This window comes from Miniopterus schreibersii, assembly GCF_964146895.1.
Source record: "Miniopterus schreibersii genome assembly, chromosome: 9".
Classification (NCBI taxonomy): Eukaryota; Metazoa; Chordata; class Mammalia; order Chiroptera; family Miniopteridae; genus Miniopterus; species Miniopterus schreibersii.
The window spans coordinates 46669765-46681954 of NC_138118.1; the positions used below are offsets into that span (position 1 = coordinate 46669765).

General features: G+C 38.1%; 1 pseudogene across 1 annotated transcript; it reads left to right on the forward strand.

Annotated features, from left to right (window-relative positions):
* The first annotated feature begins 4359 nt into the window (after positions 1 to 4359).
* Positions 4360 to 5802, forward strand: LOC308561843 (mortality factor 4-like protein 2 pseudogene; annotated as a pseudogene). The gene has a single exon. The product of its transcript is annotated as a mortality factor 4-like protein 2 pseudogene (transcript).
* Positions 5803 to 12190: the final 6388 nt, after the last annotated feature.

Here is a 12190-nt window from a genome sequence, read left to right on the forward strand (position 1 = left end):
ACTGGGGAAGAATACAAGGACAGGGCCTGCAGAGCCTTGGAGATGGAAGGTTACTCTAAGTACAATGGGAAGTTGCAAAAGAGGGTAGTGATGCAATTTACATTTTTAAAATGATTATTCAAAAGGTCAGATGTGGCCCGGCCGGGCGTGGCTCAGCGGTTGAGCATCGACCTAGGATCCAGGCGATCGGGGTTCGATTCCTGGTCAGGGCACATGCCCGGGTTGCGGGCTCGATCAATGACTCTCTCATCGTTGATGTTTCTATCTCTCTCTCTCCCTCTCCTTTCTTCTCTCTGAAATCAATAAAGATATATTTAAAAGAAATAATAAAAAAATAAAAGTTTAAAAAAAAAAAAAAGGTCAGATGTGGAAATGGATTAGGTGGAGGCAAGAATCATGTCTCTTTCTATATAAACTCCCCATTCACAAAAATGACAACTTCCAATTTATAGTCATATTAATGTAGCATATTTAGAATTATTTCTTTTAAAGAATTATAAAAGTTTAACATCCCACACATTTTTTTGTTTACTAAGCATCTCTCTCCCAAGAAAACATACTATTGCTAAATGAATGAAAACTGAAATCTTTTCTATTCAGGCAGTATAAGTTCTAACTTACATTGAGAATGAAGACAAATTACTATTTCCAAGACAGAGGAAGGAATAAAAATAAATGCCTCTTCATGTAATGTTGCATTCAGAACTATTTCTATTTTATAATCAGGGGAAACTATTCACTTCACTGAGGATGCTGGGACAGAAACAGAGCTAGAATTAGACATTCTCCGTAACTATTTCTGTTTTTGTGGCCCAGTATTATTTCTTTCTGTGGGGCATGTAGGAACGGGCAACTAGTCCTCTTCATCATTCTCATCAAGTTTAAATGTAGCCTTAGCTGGTTTGGCTCAGTGGTTAGAGCATCAGCCCAAGGAATGAAGTGTCCCAGGTCTGATTCCAGCCAAGGGCATGTATTTCGGTTGTAGGCTCAATCCCTGGCCCCACTCAGCACTGAGAGGGAGGCAACCGAACGATGTGTCTCTCTGACATCGATGTTTCTCTCTCTCTCTCTCTCTCCTGCTTCCACTCTCTCTGAAAAATAATGGAAAAAATATCCTTGGGTGAAGATTTAAAAAAATAAAATTAAGTGTAGACTCCTGGCAAAATCAAGTATGTGTAACTGGGTAACACAATAATACTTTGAAAAATAATGTGCTCTTCTATTACGGCTTTGAGAACAAGACCCATGGCATGGTCAGTCCAAGGATGGGGGCTGGAAATTAGTACAGCTTAAAGAATGACGGCAAAAGCAAAAGTAATACTTAGCTTTGCACTTCCCAGTGAATTAATAGGTATGATATTGATTAAGGTGATAATGTGAAAATTATATCCAGCTGAATCTTGGGATAACATATCTAAGAATATAAATATGTATATTTATTTATAAACATTTATTTTTTATATTTATATATACCCCTAAATTTTTAATTTGTATGTATGTCTATAATGGACACAAGATAACTTCTATTGAATATAAAACCCTGTAAACTATATTATCAAATCCTTTTCATTTAGTAGTCAAATATTTTAATCAAGTTTGTCTCTTTATAAACTCAATATATATTCATATAATGTTAAATATTCTTAACTTTTTTGCTTTTTTCCAAAATAATGTATTATAGGTAATAAAAATAACCTCCCAGGCATTGGCACTCAGATGGTAGGGCACTGTATCGATGCTAAGGTCATATTCAGTCCTCAGTGAACACCAATTTTAAAATGTTTTGGGTTGTTTACAGAAGTCACAATCCTTCGGAATACAAATCACTCAAAACAACCAGTAAGTAGTCTAAATTCCTTTCTGAACTGTCACACCATTAACTTGGTTTGGCCAAGATAAAACAATTTGAAAAACAAATGTACATCACAGTGTATCTCCCTCCTGGGTCAACTAATGTAATACTATTTTGTACTTTCCTCGGTTGAAAGCACCAATAGTCAGGCAGTCCTCTTTCCAAACAAACAAAAAAGTGCAGCTTTAAAGTAAAATAAGTACTCACAGAATCATCAATTCAAAATTATAAAAACATGTCAAATTTTATTTAAAACATTTTGGAGTACTTAAAATACAGTTTTGGAAGAAGGAAATAAATAAGTGAATGTATTCTATTAAGCTCTAATGCTTCAGGAAACCACAAAACAATCATTTTATGACCCTACCCAGCTACTAGAGATCCTAGAGATGGGATGAGATGCCATGACTAGGAGACTGAAACAATGAACCTTTGTGACCAGCTACAGGAATACAGCAAACCCAGAGACTGCCTGGAAGCCAGTGTTCAAGGCAGAGCCAGCAGTCAGCAGTCAGGAGAGCCATGGTGAGTTATGGAGCACACACGTACAGGTGTTCAAAGCAAGCTTTGAATCACATAGGTAACAGAGGCCAAAGCAAGGCACAGAATCAGGAATCAAAACAAGAATTCACAGTCATGCACATGGAGCACACACTGTCTTACCCATCGGTCATGTGAGCAGGTCTAGTTACAGCAAGACTAGTGCATGGTGTTCTCATATGTGTGATATAAAACTGAAACTTGTGGACACAGACAATAGTTGGTGGTCACCAGAAGAAGAGGGTGGTGGGGTGGTGAGGCCTAATACATGGTGACGGAAGATGGTTTGACTTTGGATGGTGGGCACGCAGTGCAATAACACAGATTTTGTATCATAGAAGTGTACACTTGAAATCTATATGATCCTATTAACCAGTGTCATCCCAATAAATTTAATAAAAAAATAAAATTTAATTTAAAAAAATAGTATGTTTTAGCTGCAGATAAATCAGTCCCAGTCATTCCTTCCACTGTAGCGACTTCCCAGACACTGGGGACTAAGGATGCCATTCATTTTTCCCACTATCCATCAGTTGGTACTCCAGAAGGAAACTCAGACTGGTTACAGACTAAATAAAGAACTTATATTTTCTTTTCATGTCTGAGTTGTAGTGTGAGTTAAATTTCCACCCTGCCACATTAGCTATTGGCTGGACTTCAAGCAGAATTAAAGGGCAAAGCAAGTCTGAAATTAGCCATGGGAATGTTCAGCTAACCAAAGCTAGGAGACAAAATTAAATGAGAAAAAACAAAAAACAAAAAGTGCCATACACCTTTTTTTCTTTTTCACAGCTTTGTTCAAATATAATTCATATACTGTACAATTCACCCATTTCAAGTGTCCAATTCGATGGCTTTAAGAATATTCAGACTTGTACATTCATCACCACAGTCGATTTTAGACTCAAAAAGAAACCATATTCCCCTTAGCCATCACTCTAAGCCACCACTAATCTACTTTCTGTCTCTATAGATTTGCCTATCTGGACATTTCATAGAAAGAGACCCATACAGTAATTTGGGGGTGTTTTTGTGATTAGTTTCTTTCACTCAGCATGCTTTCAAGGTTCATCCATGCTGCAGCATGTATCAGTACTTGCCAAATACATTTTATTTATTCACTCACCAGCTAATGGACATTTAGATTGTTTCAACTCTTTGGTTATTATGAATAATGTTGCAAAAAATATCCCAGTACAGGCTCTTGTGTGGACATATGTTTTTACTTCTCTTAGGTATATATCTAGGCTTGGAATTGCTGAATTATATGGTAATTCTATGTTTAACTATTTGAAGAACTGCCAGACTGTTTTCCAAAGTGGTTGTACCATTTTCCATTCCCACCAGAAGTGTGGGAATGGAATAAGGATTTCAGTATCTCCACATTCTTGCCAATAGTTGTTACTATCAGTCTTTTTAAAAAAAAATAACATCCCACCCTCTATTTGAAAACATCCTACCCTCTATTTGGAAACAGCCCAAGTGCCCATCAGTAGATAAGTAGATAAAAAGCTGTGGCACATTTACACGTGGAGTACTATGCAGCTGTGAAGAGGAAGGACCTTTTGGCCTTTGGCACAGCATGGAGGGAACTAGAGAGTATTATGCTAAGTGAAATGAGCCAGTCGGAGAAGGACAAGTACCAAATGATCTTCCTAATATGTAGAATATAATAAACAAAATAAACTGATGAACAAAGTGGATCCAGTAACATAGAAGCTTGGAACAAACAGGGATCTCAGAGGGAAGGCAGGGAGGGAGGAGTGGGTGGGGAGAGATTAATCAGGGAACTTGTATGTTTATGGGCATGAACCATGGATGGGGACATTGGTGTGGGGAGGGCCTGGAGGTGGGATGGATGTGGGGTGGAGGGGATCAGTGGGATTAAAAGGGGAACATCTGTAATGGTCTGAACAATAAAGATTTAAAATATATATATATTTGAAAATCTTAAACAGAACAGTGCATAGTTGCCTGAAGGGCACGGTGCTTGAAGATCAGGACAAAAAGGCCATTTATCAGAAAAGCTAAGTTTGCTGCCTAGTAAGGATCAGAAGGTCTGATCCTAATTACAGAATCTTGGGTTGTCTCCCACTTCATCCTTCCAGACCATCCCAGAAGATCTGTAAGATTCCACCTGGGAAAACACTAGGAGTTCTTGGAAGAGCAAGAAGAAAGAGGACTGTTGGTTGAAATAAAAACAGGGTTGAATGAGTTCCAGAAAGCAGGCTTCTCAAACTCGTGGACAACCATCTGCAGAAGAAGACAACTTCAAAAAACCAACTAGAAGCAATATGCAGAGAAGTAAGATGAGAGGGGCCTCATCAGGAAAGAAGACTGCTGGTCCACAGCAGAAGAATCTGGAACCAGCTCTCCCAGGCAGATCGGGGGGTCGCTCTGCAGAGAACCCCCGTTCAGGATCTGTGAGGAAGACAAGAAAGAACAAGCAGAAGTCTCCTGGGAACGGAGATGGTGTCAGTACCAGGGAAGCCCCTCAGCCACCTCGGAAGAAAAGGGCCCGGGCTGACCCCACTGTTGAAAGCGAGGATGCATTTAAGAATAGAATGGAAGTTAAAGTGAAGATTCCTGAAGAATTAAAACCATGGCTTGTTGAGGACTGGGACTTAGTTACCAGGCAGAAGCAGCTGTTTCAACTTCCTGCTAAGAAGAATGTAGATGCCATTCTAGAAGAGTATGCAAGCTGCAAGAAATCACAGGGAAATGTCGACAATAAGGAATACGCAGTGAATGAAGTCGTCGCGGGAATAAAAGAATACTTCAACGTGATGCTGGGCACTCAGCTGCTCTACAAATTTGAGAGGCCCCAGTATGCCGAAATCCTCTTGGCTCACCCTGATGCGCCGATGTCCCAGGTTCATGGAGCGCCACACCTACTGAGATTATTCGTAAGAATCGGAGCAATGCTGGCATATACGCCCCTTGATGAGAAGAGCCTTGCATTATTGTTGGGCTATTTGCATGATTTCCTAAAATATCTGGCAAAGAATGCTGCATCTCTGTTTACTGCCAGCGATTATAAGTTGGCTTCGGCTGAGTACCACCGCAAAGCCCTGTGAGGGTCTACTGACCACTCACTATTATGTCTGGTATCTGTAAACACTCTTTTTGTTCTTAGTCTTTTTCTTGTATAATTGATGTCCTTTGAAATCTTTAATGTATAACAGGGCTTATATTTCAGCTTTTCTGTTTCGTTTTAAACAGAAAATAAAAGGAGTACAAGCTCCTTTTCTCATTTCAAAGTTGCTACCAGTGTATGCAGTAATTAGACAAAGAAGAAACATTCAGTAGAACATTTTCTTGCATAGTTGGCAACATTGCTTGAATGCTGGTGGTTCTATCCCTTTGACAGTACACAATTTTCTAATTATGTGTTAATGCTACGTGATAAAAATGCCCTGATTTCCTAGTGCCAAAGGTTCAACTTAATGTATATACCGAAAACCCATGCATTTGTGCTCTTTTTTTAATGGTGCTTGAAGTAAAACAGCCCATCCTCTGCAAGTCCATCTGTGTTGTTCCTTAGGCATTCTATCTTTGCTCAAATTGCTGAAGGATGGTGATTTGTCTCATGGTTTTTGTATTTGAGTCTAATGCGCGTTCTAACATGATAGAGGCAATGCATTATTGTGTAGCCATGGTTTTCTGGAGAAGTTGGTATTTTAGGAACTGTATTTCAGATCTTAAAATTTGTTTCTAAATTTCAAAAAAAAAAAAAAGAAAGAAAGAAAGAAAATTTTAAACACATCTTCCAGATCTTTGGATCTGGAAATTGAACCAGTCCCCTGGTTCAATTGTGGTTAAAGAAACCCACTTACAAAAGGCAAAATCCTGAGCACAGACATGCCTAATGAACAAAAAGGGAAAAAAAGGCCAGAGTTGTGTGGATGTGTGTGGGCATATGAAGGGGGTAACCATATGAAATTTAGTCAACCATTTTTTGGCCTACAGAAATAGTATAGTCATAGGGTTCGATCTAATACAAAATAATTCCCATGGTGTGTAGGATGAATGTATTGTGAATCAGTTAGATAAGTAGTTGAGGTGAGTAGGAAGAGCCTTGCACTGCCTTCTAAGTTTCAACCTTATCCCATAGGTGACAGAGAAGTCGATTCACAAAAGAACTTTTGACAAATGGCCAATAAGTGTATTTTTTAATGCTTAAAACATTTTAGGCTTAAAAGAAAACTATATATTATTTTCAGTACCACAAAGAAAAAATATTTAATGATAATATTCAATATTAATAATGACTCAGGAAAGCTAGCTGCTCTCATATATATCTGGGTGTGTAAACTGAGAAAATCTTTCTGGAAGGCAATCTGAATACCCTTTGACCAAGCATTCTTCTTCTAGGAATTAATTCCAAGGAAATAGTCATGGATTTTTTTTTAAGTTTAGCCATCAGGATATTCTTAATGTCTAAAAATATCAAGTTGGTTAAATAAATCATGAATCATCCTTATAGGTAAATACTATACAACTACTTTAAATATTTAGGTGAATATGTAATAACATGGAAATGCTCATGAAATTTTGGTATATGAAAAGAATTAGGTTATAATATATGTGTGTCAGTCAGGACTCTTAAGAACTATATCAGACTGACTAAGTTTGAATTTCAGAGCCACCATTTACAGTCATGTGACCTTGATCAAGTAACCTAACATCTCTGTAATTCAGTTTCAGCATCTATAAAACGGAGATAATACCAAAACATACATCAGAGAGTTGTTGTAATAATTAAATGAGTTAATACACATAAAGCACTTTGAAATTTGCCTGACACATTATCTTAGACAGTAAGCACTAAGAGTTACTTACTGTTAGCATTTGTTGTCAGTAAATTAAGTCAACTTTTAAGCTCACTTAAGAAGTAAAGGTGGAAAGACAAAACACTGGGCAAGAACTGTACCCAAAACACTCCACAGAGCTGGTCTTGTGAAGTCACCACCACAGCTGCCAAGCACTGACCCCACGGCTTGTACTGAGAAGTCCTCAGATGCTGGACACCACACTGCCATGGAACAGCTGTCTCTCCTGCCACGGGAAACCGGATGCAGCTGCCATGGCTGCCATCCCCTGGCCAGAATGGATTCTGCGTCATTCCTGCCGCTTTGAGTCACCAGCTCCTGAATTAAAGTCTGGAGAGGATGCATCTGTTTGGCTGCATGAAGTCCCCAGCTCCCAGATGTAAGGGAGGTTGAGAAAAGGAGCATTGAGTGTCTATAGAAAAGGCAGATTCTACTTTGCAAGACAGAGGATTCAGCACACTCGGAGAGAAAAGGCATACACTGGGCAACAAAAGAAAGATATAAATGATTCCTTTATAGCTTAAAAATACAGGTATAACCTGAACATATATTTACATGCAAAGAAAAAAAGGACTAAAAGGATATACCCCAAAGCATTAATGATTGACTGTGAATTGACCATTATAGCTGATTTGAACTTTTTATCTCCTGACTCTATAACTTTCCAAATCTTCTACAACATAGAAAAGACCTATTCTCTTTCAAAGCAAAACTGGGCAATATCAGATCTCCATTTTGGAAAATAATTGAGTTTTTCTTAGAGGTGGCCGTGGAATGGGAAGTGGGAGACTAGATTCGGGTGGTCACTGTCACCCTAGAGCAGGCCCTTGCTACTCAAAGTGTGGTCAACAGACCAGAAACATCAGCTTGACTCAGAAACATATTAGAAATGCACAATCTCAGACCCCAGCCCCACTCCACTGAAAACAAAGAAGATTAATCAAGAGGTATTCTAGAAGTACAAGCAACAAGGCTTGGCAATTGACAATATGAAAAAAGGCATGAACCTTGGAAATGTTTCCAAACTTGGAAGAAGGCAGGGTCATCAACAGAAATGAATTGCTAAAACAGGATCCAGTTTTAATGGAAAAAGATAAATTTGGTTTTAAACATATGAGGTTTGAGAACTTGAAAGATGGATGCTCAGTCTGGGAAATACAGAACTGGGAGCCAATAAGAAATGTCAAGATTGGGTTTACAAATTTGAGAGTAATCTGAGAAAAGGAGATAAGAGAAACCACATGAGCATGCAAAGCAAGAGATCCAAGCAAGATCTTTTATTAATACCTATATTTGGGAAACGGGAGAGAATAAGTCAGACAATGGGTGGCCCCTACTAAGATCATCAGGAGACTATAGTGTCAAAGAAAGTAAAGGACAGATGTTTCATTATTATTCAATTCTTTCCTCCTTTCATGCCAAACTACAAGTGATGCATTCAATTATACTCACAGGAAACAAGACAGTAATGAATTAATGGAGATCTTAATTCTTGAGACATAGAATAACCAAAATATATGGAGCAGGGGGTGGAAGAAGAGAACACTGATACCTTGGGTATTATAGTAGCAAGTCTCATTATCAGAATATATTCAAAGTTTTGTGGCTTTTTAAAAACTTGTGATGAAAATTTTGCAATTTTTACAGTGTTGCAAATCAAACAAGACCATGACTAATCTTTGTTTTATCCATTCGTTCGTTTATTCATTCAACAAACATTTACCGAGCATTTACTATGAGCCAGGCACTCTTCTGGATGTTGACAAAACAGTTAACAAAACAGACAAACCCTTTGCCCTTTGGGGTTCACATTCTAGAGAGGGAGACAGATAATAAAAAAAAAGAAATAAGTAAACATATTGTATGTAGATGGTGATAAATATTATGGAAGGAAGGAATACAAGGGTGGTTTCAGAGTTGTGTTTTAAAAGAGGTGACAGGGAAGATGTCACTGGGAGAATGAATAGACCACAGGGAGGTAAGAAAGCTGGTCCTGCAGGTATCTGAGGGAAGCGTATTTCAGGGCAAGGCTGAAGTGGACATGGTGTGGCCAGGAGGCCAGTGTGGCTGGACTGAAGGAATGAAGGGGTGAGCAGGAAAAGAGGACCACAGAGTAAAGGCCATCAGAAGTTTTGAGCATATCTGTCATTGGACATTATCTGTCTTGGATTTTAACAGAATCATTCTGCCTGTTCTTTCAAGAACAGATGGTAGTTGGAAAACCAGATAGGTGGCCATTGTAAACACCTAGGCAAGAATAATGGTGATTTGGACAGGCACCTTTGACAGTTTTATCTCTTTTCAGATAGCTACCTTTTTTGGGTTTTTTTCTAGGATAGTGCACTAAAGTGGGTTGGAGGAGGTGGGAGACATGGTGTGTATACTAGAGAAAGGAACGCAGAACTCTCAACTCTTCTAGTTAAATAATTCTATGCATTTTCACATTTATCTTCAGCCACACAAAAAATATGTAAGCAATTTAATTTAAAATTTTAAACAATTTAAACATTTAATATGTTTAAATATTTAAATCTTCTTAGTTATTACAGCTTCAAGAAAAAGTTTTTTAACAAACTAAAAATCATTATCATTACCATGTCAATAAATTCATATTTAAGTCAAGGTAACAATAAAAGAAACTGGTCATTTTTTTTAAAGACATGAGCAATATTTTTGAAATGGAGAGTCAGTAAATAATGACTGATTCTGAAGGGTACTATTTTAAACCTTCCACTCTTTCAATGTTATAATTAAAACAAAAATGAAAGTGAAATCTAGAGAGTACACACAGAGATCTGAGTCACATCAGGACATGTAATTTGCTTTTTCTGTGGATCTGAGACCAAAGGCTCCATTTATTTGCTAAAGATGAAAAGATAAACTGATTATTTATTATTCTAAAATGCAGAGGCAACTGTCAAGTTAAACACTGATTCAGAGAGAAGGGTTGTCAACACTATTAATATTACCCTAGATCAGCGATTTGCAACTGGTGCGCAGCAAGAATTTTTAAAACAAGCAATTCCGGACTGTTTAGTCAGGGGCACTGACCTCTTTTCCCTTAAACTGTCAAATAAAAAAATGACAACAGCCAACACAACAATAGCCGTCAGTGTGAATGAATCAAAATTATACCTATTTTTTTGTCAGATCAGCAAAAAAATATATTTTTTGGTGTGCCACAGAATTTTAGTAATTTAATTTCTGTGTGCCATGAGATGAAAAGGTTGAAAATTGCTTCCCTAGATCTGTAGAGAGGTTTATTGTTCACAAAGCACTTTCACTAACATTCTCTCTCTTGAGCCTCATAATAAACCTATTAATATGACTGTTATTAATTTACAGATGAAGAAACCCAGACACGGAAAGCTTAAGGGACTTATCCAAGGCCTCCCAGCTAGTTAGCAAGTACCAGAGCTAGGACCATAATCTTCACTTTACAGCCCACTGCTCTTTACACTATAGCAACCTGTGTTCTTTTCTAGATACAGAATTGGGGGGATGAGGATTTTTTTTTTCTCCTGTGCAGGAATCATCAGGTCAACAAGACCAAAGATGGAAAGCAGCACATGGAAAGGTACTAGCTTGGGAATAATAGCCTCGTGGTAAATTCTGTCGGCCCCATTTAATGTTAGAAAAAACAAGGAACAGAGGTTTGTTTAGTCAAACACTGGCTCTTTAATTATTCAGGGGCTGGCTTGCCATTTTGGCAAACCTTTAAGGCTTGCTTGATCTCCTGGTTGCTCTTTAGCACCTCCACCAGAGGGCAGGCAGGGCAGGAAGACAGCATGTTTGATCAAAAAGTTGGAAGAACAAAACTTAAGTCGCGGCCTTAATTTAGGCTCTTGGAGTAATTCTAGATTTCAGTTATTAATGAAAACTTTGCCACCATTCTCCTATGTAGACCTAGAATAAACAATGCAGCAAAATAATTTCAGAACTAGAGAATAACATTTCATTATACTTCTTTATATTTCCACTCTGATTTTTCTAAACAATAAATATCAAATGTTAAATCTTTAAATATGGAACACTTAAGAACTGTGGGGAAGTACTTGGGGAATGAACAAGAACAGAAAATTCACAAGAGAGGAAACTCAACTAGCAGTGAAAATGGAAAAATGTTCCATTTCACAGGCAATTAAAAAAATAAACATTTAAGACCCCCAAAAAAAATCTTTCATCTGTCAAATTAATGAATATTAAAAATGAGAATTATTGGTAAGGGTGCAATAAAACAGGCATTTTAATATGTTTTTAGTAGAAATATAAATTGGTACCATCTTTCCAGAGAAAAATCTAACCACATAGAGAGATTAATCCTGACAGAAGAAAATCAGAGTAATTGTCTACTACCCAAGCTGGAATTAAAATCTGGTTCTCTTTCCTTAAATCAAGTGAGCCCTTACACAAAGAATACAGACTCATGATATGATATATGATTCAAAAAGCAAGCTTTATGCCACCTCCGGCCCTCTGCAGTCTCCATGGCGGGGGTGGGCAGGAGCAAGGTTTTTGCCCCAGGAGAGAGTAAGGGTTATAATTCTCACCACTCCAGGAGAGATGCAAAAGCACACTGACAGTGGAGAGGACTGGAAGCATCTGGATGCCTATGAGTCTCCCAGGATCACAGGGATCTGCCTCCTACCCACAGGAGAGGAAAGTGGTACTTTCTGCAGGTTCCAGCAAGTGTAACACATCACACTGACCTGCATCCTATTATTCCAGGTTGTCCCAGGGAGAGTCAAAGGGTTCTAATGTTTATGGGGCTATCCAGATATAGTCATGGGTCTTGTCAACAATGGCCAGGCATACATGGACTGGACCATCTGTGCACCCTCAAATTACAATGCTATATAGGCCACTCACCATCTTACAGGTCAAATACAAAATTTGCCCCTAAATTCAAACCACTGCACTGTAACATAGTTGCTTGATCTTGCTTATAACTTAACACCTACTAGCT